Source organism: Felis catus, chromosome B2, assembly GCF_018350175.1.
Source record: "Felis catus isolate Fca126 chromosome B2, F.catus_Fca126_mat1.0, whole genome shotgun sequence".
In the NCBI taxonomy this organism is placed as follows: Eukaryota; Metazoa; Chordata; class Mammalia; order Carnivora; family Felidae; genus Felis; species Felis catus.
The window spans coordinates 96,689,691-96,705,749 of record NC_058372.1 but is presented as its reverse complement, the minus strand read 5'-3'; the positions used below and the strand labels follow the sequence as shown (position 1 = coordinate 96,705,749).

General features: G+C 46.1%; 1 protein-coding gene across 3 annotated transcripts in view; it reads right to left on the bottom strand.

The window, feature by feature from the left end:
- Positions 1–2,712: 2,712 nt before the first annotated feature.
- SOBP (sine oculis binding protein homolog) overlaps positions 2,713–16,059 on the bottom strand; it is a 164,820-nt gene continuing 151,473 nt past the window's right edge. For all 3 annotated transcript variants that reach the window (XM_023254219.2, XM_023254220.2, XM_045057898.1), the window contains one exon: positions 2,713–4,679. The gene's annotated coding sequence lies outside the window, so the exon portion shown is untranslated. The remainder of the gene's footprint in view (positions 4,680–16,059) is intronic.

The window sequence follows — 16,059 nt, the reverse complement described above, 5'->3', positions numbered from 1 at the left end:
GTTGGGAGGGCTACAGTGGCCTACCTCTGAGGGGCCCAGACGACATGGGAAGAGCAGTATGAGAAGTGGCCTCTGTCCATTTAAACAGCAGCCACGAGAAGCCAAGGGAGGAGCAGTTAATCGTGCCATAGGGAAATCAGGCTCGGCTTCACCAAGGAGTAGCATGTAAACTGAGCTTTGAAGGAGTGGTTTATCAATTGCAATAATAATAATAATAATAATAAAATAGTTTTCCATGTGCTGGGCCTAGGAGATACAAGGCAAATAAGGCAGGATCCCTACCCTCAAGGACTTTGCAGATTAGCAAAGGGCACAGACAGGTGAGCAGCCGGACAAGCAGAGTGTGATGTGCTCCAGGACAGAGGCGGGCATGGAGGTGTGCCTGCCCCAGCAGGGGAGAGGAGAAAGAGGCTCCCAAAGGCTCGCCAGGGGGAATCACCCAAGTGGTTCACTGAGTCTTGATGAGTTGTAGAAATTGCCCAGGGAAGATGAAGGGAAGGCATTCAAGGCAGGGGCACTTTGATATGCAAAGATGGAGGACAGGAAAGAGCAGGGGTGTCAGGAAGCAGGGCCCCCCACACTAGCAGAGAGCAGGCAGACCTGGCGAGGCCAGAGGGGCCAAGCCCAGAGGACTCCGTTTGTCCTACTAAGCCCTTGGCTTTGCCTCTGTAGGCCTCAAGGAATCACTAAAGAGTTTTAAGCAGCGCGTGACTTGTCCCAGGGTGAGGCCCTATTGTAACTGGTCAAGGAAGTTAGGACTCTGGCTCTTGGGGTAGAGGAGAAGCCAAAGAGGGGAGTGAGGCAGTATGAGTCTTGAGTGCCTTTGCACCTGGGCCTCGGCTCTGGCCTTTGGCCATGTCACGTAGGCGGCATGAGCTGACACCTAGAGGCCTGCTTATGGCTCAAGCTGTCCTTCCAATGTCAAGGGAACACCTGCAGCACAAGGGGAGTGCAGCTTTGCAAAGCTGTGAATCTAGGTTCCAGATGTGCAACTACATAAATCCTGGAAAATAGCCAAAGAGATTCCCGGTGAAACGAAGAAGTGGTCCATCTTTTCAACAGCCAGCCCATCTTCCGGTTACCTGTAAGCTACTGGGGCAGGGGTTGGGAGCTTGTCCCCTTAATGTCAGACATGGGGCCCTGTGTTCAGTGGGGGTTTGATAACCAATGAGGAAGACACTGCCTGACGGGTTTCTCAGAAGCAGAGTGGTCTCAGCACTTCCCCACCCCCAGTAAGGTGTGGTGAGCAGAAGCCAAGAGCACCCAACCCTCTGGCTTCATTTAAAATGAGGGCCACTTTGGAACAAAACCGAATCACTGCCACAAACTCACAGGAAGTGAAAATGACTCTTTATGAGGATGTCAACAGTTTTTTTCCAGACCGAATGTGTGGCCTGGGCTCTGGCGCCACACCTCAGGGGTTTGAATCCCATTCTGCAACTCACTGGCTGTGTGATCCTGAGCAATTACTAAACTCACTGAGCTTCTCATTCTTCTTTTACTCTGCGGATTAAATGAGGCCAATGTACATGTGCTCAGCACATGCTAGTAATCGTTGGCATTAGGACCTCTGTTTCTCTTTACATATCGTTTTGACAGCCCAAGAGGATTCTGTGTTCAGGGAACACCGAGATTAGGAGAAGGAAGGGAAGGAAAAAGGTGTGCTGATGTCTAATGAGATGCCATGAAATCCTTTCATGTTGGAACAAAGGTAGCTTTTGTTTCCAGCAGGGTCACAATGTTTGCTCAACGATCTTGGACTGCGACAAAAGCAAAATCAGCATCCTGGGTGACTGTCTCTGTGGCCAAGTCCAGATGAAAACTGCTATCTGGGACTCTGTACCACACAACTACAGCTGGGTGCGCGGCCCCTGGCCCATCCTCAGCTGGGTCTGCGGAGTACCTGATGGAGTCGTTGTCATATACATAACCCCACACCAGGAACCTCCGAGATTCCCTCCAGTTTCCATGAGAGAAAGAAACCCAGTTTCCAGAACCCACTCCCAGGAAGGTCACTTAGAAGAAACCGCGGAAAGTGTCTACGTTTTGCAGTAAGTTGAACCACACCTGTATGGGACTCAGCAAGTCCATTCACCTTTCTAGGCTTCAGTGTTTTCATCTGCAGAACAAGAGGATGAGACAAGGTCTACGTTGGCTAGAATGAGGTGCTAGTGCACTACCTACCTTAGACATTTTCTGATGTTTAATTCAGGTACCAGGGAGAACCCAGATTGACCCATCCATTCACGTAAAGTTAAAACAAAAGCATCTCCAAGCCCACGGGTCGAGATGGTCTACTGTTGAGAATGGAACCCGCAGGGGAGGTTTGCAACCACTGGATGGTGCTCCTTGGAGCCAAAAAAAAAAAAAAAAAAAAAAATCAGGACTGGGAGAGCAGTTGAGAGGGACACACACATCTACAGGCCCAGGACCTCACTGCACATGCACCTTCGTGTTGTCAGCAAAGGGCATGCTGGCTGGGGGAACAGACCCTCGAACGGGCCAGCAGGCTCTGGTTTGCACACAAGCATCATACACAGCAGGTGGGGAAGGCCGGCGTCACCCCTATATCTCGACATCTCTTAAAACTTACTAACTTTATTTGAAAAAAAATTTTTTTTTCCCTGGGGGAAAGAAATGAACGCCTTCTATAACAAGGAAAACAACAACGGTAGTCATAATAATGAGAAAAGCGAAATAAGCACATGTAAGTGCATTTTTTTTCTTAGAGATTTATTTTTGTTTTATGAAGCTGACACCAGTCAGGGAGAGAGGAGAACGTCGGGAGCCCCGCAGCGAAAGGAGCACCCAGAGGAGGGGGCTGCTGCTTCCTGCGGGCGGTGGGGGTGGGTTTGGTGTTGGGGTCTGTTTGTTTGTTTAATTTGTTGCTGGAAGTTTTCCTTTTGTTCACTTTTATAAATCTCTCCCTGGGCTTTCGAGCTTCCCCTCCCTCCCACCTCCCTTCCCCTGCCCCCCCTCCCCCAATTTCATTTTTAAAAAGCGAGCTCGCTCGCCAGGTGTGTCCCCCAAGCTCTCACAGCTCTAATAAATAAGGAGCACCTGTAAAACAGTAGCTTGACTTGTTAAGTGACTCTGTACAAAGGAGAATATAGAAATACACTATGTACACCGCATCCACGGGTCCCGTGGCGCTTCAGGGCCGGCGCCGCACGGGCCCCCCCAGCCTCGCCCAACCCCCACCGGCCACCCCTCCAGCCTCCCGCTCAGCGGCCCTGTGGGCGGGGGCACCCGGACCCCGCAAGAGGGAACAATTGCTTTATCTGAGTTAGTAAACAGATACACTGAATCACAAGGTGATTTGATTTTTTTTTTTTTTTTTTAGTTTTCTCCTTTTTTTTTTTTTTGATTTTTTTTCTTATTTTTTTCTCTTTTTTTTTTTTTTTTTTTTTTTCTGTACTCATCAGAATGGGACACTCCACGACTGTCTCACCAACTCAGTGCCAGTACACATGCTCTAGAGGACTTCTGGACTCGCAGCTACAACTGTACAAGTGCACACAAGAAAATCTACCCTGTTATCCTCCACCCACTGATTGAGGATCGAATTGCACATTTCTCTTAACCATGACAGGAGAAAGCAAACAGTGAAACAGAATCATGGGTGATCTTTCTCACTTTCCCTCTTGTTTTCACTGGTTTGTCCATACCATTCTAATTATCATGAAAGGACTCTGCGTATAGAGAGATTGCTTCACTGACTTCCTGGATCACCGAAAACCATCAGGGTTGAAATTTCATCCAAGTCTTTCGTGACGCCCAGCAAATATTCCCCCTCGGATTATTTTACACCTTGAGGGCATTTTGGTCTTCAGTTCAACACTCTTGCTCTGTTCCCAAATGGGGCGCTATTTAGGAGAATTTAAAGAGAAAGCTGAGAAGAATAAACATTTACCGAGTTCTCTTGGCATTCAGTCTCTGAAAAACCACAGTATAAACTATTCATGCTGCTTCTTACATCTGTCAAATCGAAAATTAAAAGCCATAAAAGTGTAACACTGAAAATATGGCATTAAAAAGGATAAAGGTGGCCTTTGTAAAAATAACAAGAAAAGTATATTAGCCAATAAAATATTCTAACTCTTCATTTAAAAGTGCATCCTGGGCAGGACAGAGATGAATCCGAAGTGTTGGGACTCCAGTATGATTCCTCTCCGCCTTCAAAACGTGAACAGTATAGGTCCAAAACCGTACAATGCAAATCACAATTCTTCGTGTAGCAGCAAAACCACAGCAGTTTTTAAAATGACTAAAAAAAGATTTTTGTTTTCAAATTCGTATCATCTTCCAGCCTCACCCTCTGAGCCTTGAAGATGGAGCGGGGAGAATACCTACATTGGTCCTTGTGGCTTGTTGGTGTTTTGTTTTGTTTTGTTTTAAAACCAGGGGCGAAATCCCTAAGTTCCTCTGGGGAGAAGCAGAGACGGTGGCCGCAAGAAGGCTGGGCCGCTTGGTAGGTCCAAGACGTGCTGGCTTCTCTGGGCTGGAGGCCACCGAGGGAGGGCTGCTTCCTCTGAGATGCTTAATGACAGGAAGCGGCTTTATTTGTTTGAGTTTTAGCCAGAGGGGGTGGTGAGCTGACCAGCTGGTGTCATTGGATGGCGGGACATGGTTTGCTCTGCGCCCTCTCTCCACGCAAGGTACCCTGTGAGCGAGCGTTCCTGGGAAAAGAGAAGAAGGGGCCCATCAGAACCCGCTGGGTCAAACCACAGCCCCGGCCCACGTGGGGAGAACCCAGGCATGAGTCAGAGCGGCACCCTCTGGCCGGCCGGCAGCTCAGACCTACGCCGAGTCCCCAGAACTAGAGCGGCACGGCATGACTTTGACGTGTCTCTAATTCACGGTTCCGCTCGGGGTCAGCCCTGCCAGCTTTGTGTGAGGACACGAAACACGAGTCGCTTCTCGGTGCACCACGCCCTCACCCAAAGACCACAACGGCATGCCTGGCCACGGGGCCACCCTGGCCCTCCGCCTTACTGCACGCTTAACCGGCAACCCTTCTGAATTGCCCAGGGTCACCCCCAAAGGTGGCAAGGTCATCGGGGGACCCTGGAGCTCCAGACCTCACCCCTGTACTCCACGTAATGGCTCTGGTATCTGCTACAAAGGAGGAAAGCCAAGAGATTCGCTTTTTAGCACATGAACAATTACTGTGGACATGTGGACCTCTCTTCAGAGGTTTTCTACAGAGGCAGCTGGTAGCTGGAAGCAATGCCCTTCTCTGTGGGTCTTGTCTGACAAGGGCGAGCTGTTCGCATCTCTTGATACCCAAACCAAACAGCAGCACGGGACTGGAGGACAACAGACCAGCTGGGCGTCGGGGTCCCAGGGCAGAGGGTCTGCACAGGATTGTTCACCAGGAAAGTCAATTTCAGGAGAATGCTTACCCCAGTTTCTACCACAGAGGTTAGGCTCTGCCTCTCCATCCGCACTGGCTTATTTCATTTGCTACCAGTCCCTTGGTTTGAAATATAACCTCCCAAGGACGCTCAGTTACTCCTCGTAAACTGCCTCTTAGAGGTCTGCCAACCAAACCGTAAAGTCCCTGAGGTTTGGGGATGTGTCTGTTTTGCTCACATCTCCACACCCAGCCCCTGGTTCAGCGAGACGCACATCTGTCAAGTGAATGAGGGTCAAGCAGCCGTTGTTCCCCATGCCCCAAAACAATACCTGTTTTTCCTGCTGATGTATGAGGATTTCAGAAATGTGAATGGGTAAAATCTGGCTAACGTGAGGTGGTGACAGAGGACTCGTAAACATCTTTACAACTGTTGAGATTATTCCTAGAACAATGAACGAATAATTTCAGAGAGGTGGTAGAATTTAAAACGTGAAGGGACCCCAGAGATAATGTAATTTCCTCACTTTATAGATGAAGAAAAAGAGGCCACAAAGAGACCTGGAGACTGCTCAGAGAGTGTCTGTAGCATGAATTTAGCACAAGCATCAGGAGGTCAAAATGCCCATTGGGAGGACAAAGTACAAGCTTGTGCTTTGAACCCTGCTATCCAAACCCTGGTGTTAATGGTAACGATAATAATGATCAGCCAAAAACAAGGTTTGAAAATCTGAATGTGCATGACAGGAAATGCCTGAGTTCCCCAAATCACATTAAATCACCAGATCTGTGTGTATTTAATATGTATATTAAATAACCAAAGTGAAAATGCAAAACACCGCAAATATGTGATGGGGTTGGAATTACAAGGCCATGGAAACCTTTTCATTTGGCATGGTCAGACTTGGAAATGTGGGTATTTATCTCTGAATCAAGAGCTCATTTTTCTTTCTTTCTTTCTTTCTTTCTCCCTCTCCCTTCCTTCCTTCATTCTTTTCTTTCTTTTTCTTTTTTCCTTTGAGAATGAGACAGTGGCAAGAAGGGATACTGAAATAAAAATGCCAAGAGCTGCTGTCAAATGAGAGGTCATGAAGAATCGGAAAGGAGCCTCAGAAATCACAAATGGATCCAAAGACACAAGTGTAGCTTCTTCTGGGACAGTTCTTTTCCACCTAGGGAGCATAGCCTGGAACTTGCCATGGAGGGAGGAACACCGTCCCCACCTCTGGGCTCGGGACCAAGAATGACCAAATCTTGTAGTCAGAGGGGGCCTCTGAATCCTTTCTTTAAAAAGGAAAAGAGAAAAAGAAGCATTTAACGCTTTCTTCCAGTGACCGGGAAACACCGCCATTTTGAACGACTTAAGAATGCTCTGCTTTTTTAAGGATGTGGCTTTTTTTTCTTTAATGTAATCGTGACCTCAAAAAGAGGAATATTTCTCAAATGAGTTTCTTTACATTCAAATCACCTTTGGACAAAGGCCAAACATGGACAGCATCAGCCTACTTGGAGAAAATTTCAAGGCTTTCATAAGGGACTGGGAAAACGGGATTATAATGAGAGCCATTCTGGAACCTTAACGACAGCGTTTGCCATCCCAAACACTATAATAATCATTATTATTCTCTGGGATCTATTATTGTCTGGTAAATAATATGTGTTTTCCCCCCAAGTTCTAAAGGGTGCAGCTGCACCACACTCTATTTTCTGCAGCCCCATTCCTGCTGCTCTGAAAGCCTCCTCACACACCGAGCTTATTTTAAGAGAATGGCAAAGTAGACAATTTGTGTGCTGTTTCCTTCCCTCTCACCACATCCTTGCCATGTCTGGGACACACGCAAAGGCCAGATGGTGGCAGTACAAGTCCCTTTCTGCAGCTAACATTTGAGGAGGGGGTGGTCCTGAAGTCGTCCTCGTCTGTTCCCATGGCTCTGGCTGTGGCTCAGGGCAGCCCCCTTGTTGGTGACCCGGGGAACAGACGCTGGAATCAATGGAAATGAAGAACCAAGCTTGGGCTTCACCTTCCAGGAGTTATTGGTATGCAGAGTGTGAAACTCAAGAGCGGGGAGGAAGCAAGCCTGCAGTTTTAGAAAGTGATCGTGAGGAAGTTCCAGGGCCCGAGCCAGTTCCTATTTTGCCCTTGCCAAGCAGAGGGATCTTATGGAAAATCCATCCAGTTTAAATTTCTTGATCTGAGCAAAGGGGAAATTACTATGATAAGTGAGACAGAGACACAAGTCACAGTCCAGCGTGTCCCCTTCTTTAACCTCCCCAAGTCTTGATTCCTCCTCTGTGACACCGGCGTCTCGGCAGATTTTCGATTCTATCTTCCATCTCTCAAGTTCTGTGACTGTGGGATCTTTGGACCAAAGCCAGTGTCAAGTACGTAGGATTACAAACTTGAGCAGCTGGATATTAATCTGTGTATAAGGAAGACTATTAACTTCTGAACTCCAAAGCACAAAGTTTCAGAGTCTCCTTTCTACTAATCTCCCTTTCACGTGCACGTGCGTGCGGGCACACGGGCACACACACACACACACACACACGCACGCACGCACAGTATTCCTTAATGCAGGAAGTTCTGGGGAAACAGCGATACTCATGCCTCACATTTGGGTTTTCCTGTGAGTCCAGGGTTCATCTGAAGGCAGGACAACCCAGGGGTCCTGTTACATGGAATCCCACATGCACACAGCCCATCCTGTGCACCACGCATGTACTGTGTTTGCAGACTGGCTCCACAATGTATAGTCTCCAGCAGACCTGTATGGCCAGGCGCCTTCAGCATCCCAGGCCCCCCTGCCCCTTAGGCCAAAGGAATGAAGTACCGTCCTCGGGGAATGCATAACTAAGTGCAGTGAGAGGGCCTCTGTCTGCCTGGCACTTTTCCTTTTTTTACATCAGGAAAGCATTGCTAAGAATATGATTGAGTTACTCATCCTCCTTCACCCCACAAGAATTTTCAGAGAATTATGGAGAACAGAAATGTGCCTGAGTACTAAGAAATGCTTCCAATGTTGATACTGTCAAAATATAACCATTCTCACCTTTCCTTCTTTGGCCTTTACAGCCTAAGACTTATGCTCGCTGTCTTTAAAAGGAAGTCTTATACTTTCCTAGCAACCACTCCCAAAAGGAAATGTGTGTCCAGAGAAAAATGTGTGTCTTATTCTACATCCCAACATTTGCAAGCTGGTCCCTCCATAGTGCAAGAGTCCACTTCTGCTGAGAAGCCTGCCTCGATTTATCTAATCCATTTTCCAGACTTTTATTTTTCTTTCCTTCCTCAAATACCTTTGTAATTAGCATAATCAAAACCCTGTATGTCTGTCCCATCTTACCTGTTTAGAAGGCAAGCTCCCCATGTCTGCCAGATTTATTACCCGAGTCTAAAACCCTATGGCATCAACTCTATGATGTGTGAGAAGTGCCCACTACTGAGCTGGCTGGCCTCTGTCCACTTACCCGAGCCTTACAGTGATGCGGCTCACTCGGGCACATCGGCCCATCACTTATCACGGTTAAATACAGCCATTACGTGCTGGCTTCGGCCACGCTGTTTATCTGGAACAATAATGAGTCCCCGAGGACTGGACTGGTCTCAGGTAGCCGCAGCTATTCTGGGACACTCACAAGAGAAGAGCCCAGCGGTCGATGAGCAGAGTCACCTGCATGAGCTGATAAACCCAAGTGTGAGGCCAGATAGTGGTCTCCACAGCAAGCCCTTGGTGAGGTTTTGCCCAAAAATGGTTCCTTCTCTCCCCCATCAACCACTGCTTCGTGAGGTTCTGAAATGGCTTTTGCCAAGACAGAAATGGCTTTCATTTATGAAGTGGATGGCACCTCTTTTCTTACAGCTCATTAGTTGGTGAAAGTAATTGAAAAACCTGGTGTGATTGTTATGGAAAATAACCAGTGGTGGGGAGAGGGTTGTGGGAGCCAAGGACGAGCATCGGTTGGCTCAGTGCTAGGCTCTGGTCTGAAGTACAACTTCATCACCACTGTGCTGCCCACTCCACGGTTCTGATAAGCCAGGGCTCATGTATATTTAACAGAAAAAAAAAAATTAAGCCAAACGTAAGGACTTGCTTTTCTTAATTGTCTCCTTTAGCAATAGCTTATTTTACTCTTTAATCAGGAAAAATCACCACCACAGAAGACCCCCTGCTGGGATAGCTCCATCTGTAATTCTTTGTTCTACAAGTTAAAATTTTGGTTCTCTCTGCCAACTTGGCTTGATGAGTTACATGGGTACAGAGGCCTGTTGCTTCTCACAAGTGGTCACTGCTATTTCTTGCTGACCTCTAAAAGTTCCTAGGGCACAAAGAACCTCAGCCGTGAACTTCATCTCGTGCACTCATTAGGATCCTCTTCTTCACCCCGGATGACTGATCTTCTTAAACTACCTCCAATCCTTTCTGGAACCTGGGTGTTTAAGCAAACCAAATGACCCTGACCCTGGCCCTTTCCTAAAAGCGTATGGGGATTCATGACTAACAGAGTACATTTTCATAAATGCACTGGGGCAGGTGGCTACCTCCCTTCACAAAAGAGAAAAATAAAATAAAGGAGACTTACATACTCTAGCTAATGTTCTGCAGGAAATTTTGAAGATGAGCCAAAAGCCCTATGCCTCTAGCTTTTAGGACCAAGCACTTCCTATCATGGTTTGGCAAAGCTTCAGGGTTTTTTTTTTCCCCCAAAGAAGGAAGTCAACTTTTACTGAGCACCTACTTGATGTCAAATGCTGCACTAGGCACTTTGATATACTTATTTCACTTGAAAACAAGCACATTTTATATAGGTATCTCACTTATACACTTAATTCATGGAAACAACAATGCTACTTAAGTATTTATTACTGTCCCCATTTTGCAGATGAGGAAACTTTCCTAGGAAGGTTAAGAAGCTTACATGGTCAAGGTCACTAGCTAGAAAGGGGCAGAGTAGGTTGGATCCACCTCCTATGACCCCAAACCCCATGCTCCCATCCAGGGAATACCTCCCTCAGTCCGGGTTTCATCTCTCCCCTCCTTCCCCTGACAAGTGGGGGTCACAGTGTCAGGGATGTGAGGGGCCCTAGAGACATAGACAGTCCATCTCCTTTGTTTACAAACAAGAACTCTGAGAAGCTAATTGATAAGAAAATACAATTACATTTTCATTCCAGTTTCATCCAATACACCAACTAGCTAATGCTGGTTCATGTGCCTTCTAAAAATTCTGCCTTGGACAAAAAAAACCAAAAAACAAAAAACAACAGAAAATAACATAGATGTTTATTGTGTTAAGATTGAGTTTGTCATTTCTCTATATCTATATTATCTGAACATGGGCATTCTAGGTTAAAAGAAGAAGGAGGAGGGGGAGGAAAAGAAAAGAAAGAAAAGAATGTGACAAGTAGCTATGGTTTAGGGACCAACAGTAGATTTTGGGGATTTTAGCTGGGATCTGGAGGGGTGGACTTTCTGGCACTTAATCTATTCCTTATGACCAATCCATGAATAAGGAGGGTGGGAAGAAGAGCAGGAGATATTGAAGGGGGGTGGGGAGAGGCTTCATGTTCATGGAAACTTCACTGCACAAAATAAGAGCAAACATACTGACACCCCACAACTCTATTGCCTACCCCTACCCCTGCACAGCCAAGGAGACGGAGAATGTGGTTAATAATTACTTCTCTGCAACCCTTTCACCCTCCTGACCCCAGATGTTCAGGTACAACTTATTTCCTCTCTGAGATCAGCTGCTCAACATGAGGAAGTGATACCATGGGTGGCAAAAATATGCCTCTGGTTCCTGGCACAGGGCATGTAACTCAAGCAGCCTTGGTCATATCTTGTGTCCCACTGAGAGGAAAGGCAGATGAGGACTCAGGTTCTAATCCTGGCTGCACCACTCTGACCTTGAGTATTTGCTCTGTTTGTCCCAGTCTCTACCCGTAAAAGTGGAACCAGACATCTTACACGTTCTGGAATGGTATCCCTAACATCCGAGGTTGACAGCATGGAAGCGTTTCATCACCTTGCATTCCACATCCAAAGGAAGCAAGTTCTGAGCTACAGCGGACACCATGACAATTCTTTAAACAAGCACCTACTATGTGCCAGGTATTTCCTTGGCATTTTATGAGACTGACTCAGGACCTTCAGATTACATTCCTTGGCATTTTAACCTAGGTTATCTACCACTGGAGCCCGATGACTCTATGAGGTAGGAGGTCTTATCTTCATTTTCGTGTATATGAGATGTGCTCAGTGATCTTATATGGGGACTCTGGAGCCAGGCTGCCCGTCAGATCTCTCAGTGTTGTCATTTACTGACCAAAGACACAAGATAGGAGACTTAGCCTCTCTGGTCCTTAGTTACTCATTTGTCAAATGGATTTAATAATGGTATTCCATAGTGTTGCTGTGGGCACATAACCTTTGAACGCTGCCTGCATATAAAGTATGCTCAATAAATGTTAGATGATACAATTATTTAATGAGAGAATGCAGGCACAAGAGCTTATAAAGCTATTCCAAACTCTCATAGCTAGTAAGCGATACAGCTAGTTTTCAAATCCGAGCAGACCTCACTCTGGCCCTGCACTTCTCTCCCAGGCCTCACAGCCTTTCTAACAGGGCAGTACCTGCCAGCTGTAGGGCATCTGTGATGTGCCACACTGTCTGTGTGTTCTACCTACCCCTCACAGTAATGTCACTGTTACTCGTGACCTAGAGAGGAGACTCAGGAGACCATCGCCTCCTTCCTCACCTCCTAAAAGGCTCTGCCAGGATCTGCACCCAGGCTGGCCCAACTCCAGAGCTGATGTTCTTTTCCACAAAACCACACCACTGCCTTCCTTCACAACTGGAAGCTCCCTGTCCGCACATGTGGAAGCTTCAGAAGAAGGTCTAAGGCACAGGAGGTTAAAAAAAGATAAAAAGGCATCTCTAAAAGTTGTCAGCCTCCCTTGACAGTGCCTGAAGGCCCTGGGAGAATGGGATTCAGACACTGTGGAAATCTCAGAAGATGTCTGAGGGAGAGCAAGCCACCCAAGCGTTATGGCTGCTCTTTGGTCCAAGGCCAGAGCTTTCGGGTGTCACTGCGGCCACCGTCCAGGCTCCGTGCTCATCAGCAGGGAGTCCTCTGCTGGGAGAGCACTGCCTGTCTCTGTGTGCCCATCCATCAGTCCTAGCCAACAGCCCACACCATGCCTAGGTGGCTGGTCAACAGCTCCGGGCAGCTGGCTGGTCAGAAGGGCCAAGACCCTGTTTTCTACAACAATCTGGGGCCCAGCTGGCACCCCCGACTGGACTTTGAAATGGTCTGTCGACGGTGAGGTTTTCTTCCACCATACGCCGTGAAGCCTCTTCATGCCTACGCTGGACACAACGAAAGTTCTGCCTCCGTTGCACTGCTACAGTGCTTTACACACTTGAAGTACACTTGTGGCAGCCTACACCCCTCACACCGTAGTGATAACATCCCGCAGTGTTTAGAATCAACCACTGGTAATTAGCCTGTCATCAGAATGCAGCAATCAGCTTTCGGGATGCCAGTCTTTCTCCTGCTTCCTTTCAGTCTATGAACAGCTGTTAAAGCAATTTTCCTCCAGTACAGATTTCATCCTGTCACTCCTCTGCTCGAGGTCTTGGTGACGTTGCCTGATGCACAGAGTACACATTCCGCAATCTACCTGCCCGCTGCAGTCTCCGGGGCTCCTCTCCCTCCGCAGTGGGGCTTTGCTCCAGCCCAGTGCAAGGCAGGTCATCCCCAACGGGGCTCACTCACTCTACCTCGCCTCTGCGGCTTTTGACATCCTATTGCATTCTTTATTCTTACACTCCTGCTAGTCCATGCCCCTTCCCAGATTTAGGACCTCACTCTGAACTCACCTGCTGTGTGGAACCCTATCAGGCTAACTGCATTAGCTATTGCTCTCCTGGGACTCTCCTCATTCATTTGTTCAGCAAATACCTGCAGGCCTGCTCTGCCAGCCCTGAGCTAGGAATTCAGTTTCAGCAGAGAGGGAGCCGTCCCAGATCCTGCCCTCGCTGAAGCATACTGTCTGTAGTATCACATCACTTTGCAGTTCTGCGTGTTGCCTGGAAGAGTTGCCTTCGTTATTTCTTGTCTCTCTCAGCAGGTTATTAGTTCCTCAAAACAAGTCAAGGACACCCGCCACTCCCTCTCCCATTTTTTTTTCTTTTCTGTCTCCTTCCTTCCTTCTTCACACTTTCCCTCCCTCTTTCCCTCCCTTCCTTGTATCTCTTGATAACAGTGTCCCTGCACAAAGTCAATGTTAGATACCATTAATTAAAAATGGATACATTTTGGGGCGCCTGGGTGGCTCAGTCTGACTTCAGCTCAGGTCATGATCTCATGGCGTTCAAAAGCCCTGCATCGGGCTCTGTGCTGACAGCTTGGAGCCTGGAGCCTGCTTTGGATTCTGTGTCTCTCTCTCTTTCTGCCCCTCCCCTGCTTGCACTCTGTTTCTCTCTCTGTCTCTCTCAAAAGTAAATAAACATTAAAAAATTGATATGTTTTACTCTCTAGGGAAATAAATGAAGACCATCTCCAAACTATCAATAAGGGGACTGTCTCCCTCTGTTTGGGTATGACTGGGAATTTATTAAGTTTGTGGATTGTAACATATGAATTAAGTATAAATTAAGAACTCCAAATACAGGATTTTTAAAAGCTATTATTCCTATGCATAAGCTACACACACACACACACACACACACACACACACACCAGCTGAGACAGAGAACAAGTAGATGGGATGACCAGACAGTGAGGTGTGCTGTCAAAATCAGAACTCAGAATCAGTGTCTCCTCATCTTTGTCTGCAAAGCCATAATGTTTTTCCAAAACTTTTTCATAGTTTTTCAATTAACATTTGGGATTCATGTTGCTCAAACCTTGGTGGATATGAAAATAGACATTAAGTCCTGTGTTTATGATGCCATCATATTCAATGAGAGGAACAGAGGGACCTGGATGTCTTTTTGGTTTGGCAAATTGTAGAACGATTTTTTTCAAACATTTGGGGTTTGGCTAAAACCAAAACTTATTTTGCCAAGCACTTTGGCCTTAATTTTTAAGCCCATGTGTATTTTAAAAGAAATTCAATCTATATGTTTCTGACTCATTTACACTTAACTCATGAAAATGCTGTTTGGTAAGAGCTATTAGATGTCCAAGCAAGTTTACGAGCCTTTTTAAGCCTTCATTTTCCCGTTCTTACCAGAAAGTTGTATTTTGCCAGCCATAAAAGAGTGTGAGCCCCAGAGGCCTGTGGTCAGTTTGAAATTTATAACCTCTGAAGTTTAAATGGATTCTGAGTGTGGAAAACAGGTTTTTTCCCTCTCCTCTTTTTCACATGAAGTGCACAAGCAGGCTATCTGTGATAAAGACAGGATCCTGGGTCTTAGTTCCCAAGATGGTTACAGGTGAATGATAAAGAGTTCAATCTAACCACCAGTAAATTGCCCCTAAAACATTTCAGAGGAACAATATGACATTTTAAACTCATGTGGACACAGATTCAGATCCAACACTCGAATGGAAAGTTTTACTAAATACTCCCAGGATAAGACAAAGAGGTGAGACTCAACATGATTCACATTGAACACTTTAACTTTGGGAGAACTGGGTAATTTTTTTTTTTTTAAATCACAGACACCCAACCCTGTTTATGACTTTTTATACATTTTTTAAATAAGCTGAAACTACTAAAAATAGTATTTGAATTGAAACCAGAAAAGCAGGAAGAACGTGCATGCTGCAGTGACTTCACCCTGTATCTTCTATATATAATGATGCTCAGATACCACTCAATTACAGTATTCTAGTGGGAGAAGGCTTTTGGATAAAGTACTTAAAAATGGCTTATAAATATTTAAAGTATAAGCATCTAACAAATCATAATGACAAAGTTTTACATTTAACCACATGTGCTCCAAATATCTTGAAATTACTCTAAATATGGGTTTAAAATATCAAAAGGGCTTGTTGATGGGATGCAGAACTTTGCAGAGAAACTTAAACCTGATCGTGCTTGCTCCCACAACACCCAATCCGCACAATTTTTAAAGTGTGCGTGTGTAGATTTCCTTAGGAAAAGATCATGTTACAGTCTGAATTTCCAAAACAAGAGTTGAAGGATGAAATATAGGGTTTCCTTTTCTCTCACCAAATGCAGCTTAGCCACTTTGCTTCTAGATAATTTGTTAGTGTAGGTTGGCTCAAATTTAAGACAGTAACATTTTAGAAACACTTCGAGAACTAAGCCAGCTGCAAGGCGGATATCATTACAAATTGAGACACATGTTGTATGGGAATACCATTCATTTTCAATACCAAAAACATGTCTGGGGAAAGAAGTCATGCAAATGAGAGAGAGATATACTTTTTAATTGCATTTTGGGGATGTTAGGTCAATGGTTCATATCAAATAAGTCCACACACTGTCTCTCCCTCCTGTTCCTTAAATGCTATCAGTCGCATTCTTACCTCCCTTTTTACCCGAAAGAAAACACAGCTTGCTGTCAAAGAAAGACAACACACCAGAGGTTCAGTGACGAGACATCCAGCTGCACAGCCAAAGAGCGGGGTGCAATGAGGCTGGGGAGCGCTGGGCAGCTTTGATTTGTCACAGTCCGGATCCTGCAGCTACACAGAAAAGCAGTTCCCTTCTCCCTACTCAG